Consider the following 1,761-nt stretch of genomic DNA (forward strand, 5'->3'; position numbering starts at 1 on the left):
ACTTCCCTTCAGCAACAATTGAGACCATAAGACAATTGAATGTCATCTTCAAATAGCCAAAAGAAAAGTAGTCAACCCAGAATTCTATATTAGATGATGGTATCCTTCACAAAAGAGTGAAATAAAGTCATTTTTGCATAAACAAAAGCTGAAAGACTCTGTTACCAGCAGACCTGCACTCAAAAGAAATGCTAAATGATTTCTTCAGAGAGTGGAAATGATGCCTGGTAGAAGCTCAGATCAACAGTAAGGAATATAGAACATGAGAAATAGTTAACTAATGGATAAAGACGAAAATTCCTCGAAAGAGAAAAATATTGGGGAAAAAAACTAAATTGCATACAAAAAAAGAAAGAGGCATTAGAATTATGCTTTAAAACTTCTGAAGGGAGATAATTTCCTACATAATATTATATATTTAGCCAAACCAAGAATTGATTATTCTTGGTTTGAATAACCTCAGGTTCAAATATTTTAAATTCTTCTCCTGCATTCTTTCTCAGGAACCTGCTGACTGATGTATTCCATTAAAACAAGGGCGTAAAACAAGAAAATAGGAAATGCAATATCCAGAAAACAGGCTCCAACAGAGGAGAGAGGTAAAAGGAATACCAAGACCCATTCTCCAGAATTATGATCCAGTGGATTGGGAGTGAGGCCCACACCGTTTTATTTTTAATAAGCACTAGGTGATTCTGATGCAAAGCCTGACTTAGGAACCACTGATATATATTTTCTTGTTTGATTTTATAATAACCCTGTGGGGCTTCCCTGGTGGCGCAGTGGTTGAGAGTCCGCCTGCCGACGCAGGGGACACGGGTTCGTGCCCCGGTCTGGGAAGATCCCACATGCCGCTGAGCAGCCGGGCCCGTGAGCCATGGCCGCTGAGCCTGCGCGTCCGGAGCCTGTGCTCCCTAACGGGAGGGGCCACAGCAGTGAGAGGCCCGCGTACCGCAAAATAAATAAATAAATAAATAAATATAATAATCCTGTGAATTAGGCTAGTCGAATATTATTATCCTCATTCTACAAATTGAATCAAGGTCATACAAGTAATAAATAGGAAAACTAGGATTAAAACTCATCTGCATTTTGAGATATTTGAAATATTTTTCTCACTCCTGAAAGACAGTGTTTCTTCAAATATTGTTCACAGACCACCAGCATCAGAATCTGCTAGGACACTTGTTTAAGTTGCAAATTCTGGGCCGCATCCAACGGAGATACCAGCTTAAGAGGTCTGTAAGTGGGCCCAGGAATATGAATTAGAGCATTTGCCTCACTCACTCTTAAATCTTAGAAAAGGAATTTGGGGAAAACGTTCTATTCTACAAATATCCTAATGTACCTTAAAGTTTCTAAGAGGAGTTATACCCCTAGCATTTTTTTTTCCCGCCTTAGTTCAAGTTTGTATTTTTATTGGCCAGATATTGAAATATGTGCCCTGGGACCATACAGGGTAACTGAAGGGAAAACTGAGAAGGGCTTAGAAAGTAAAGATTGCAAGAACATAACGCAAATGAGAAAACATGTGCAGCAATATTAATATGTGGGTGTTTTTTTCCTGCTAAAATCAGATGAAGTGCCAAAAAGTCATAGGTGTACGTGACAGGTGAAAATGAGAGAATAACAAGTGAAGAGATTTACATCCAATACACTTTCATTCAGTTGAGTGGCTGGGCACCATTTTAATATAGATTTGGAAATACTGGCATATTTGAGAAAGGGAATATCAGTAACTCCAAAATATGAACAGGGAAG

The sequence above is a fragment of the Neophocaena asiaeorientalis genome, unplaced genomic scaffold, assembly GCF_003031525.2.
Source record: "Neophocaena asiaeorientalis asiaeorientalis breed wild unplaced genomic scaffold, Neophocaena_asiaeorientalis_V1.1 scaffold1064, whole genome shotgun sequence".
Taxonomy (NCBI): Eukaryota; Metazoa; Chordata; class Mammalia; order Artiodactyla; family Phocoenidae; genus Neophocaena; species Neophocaena asiaeorientalis.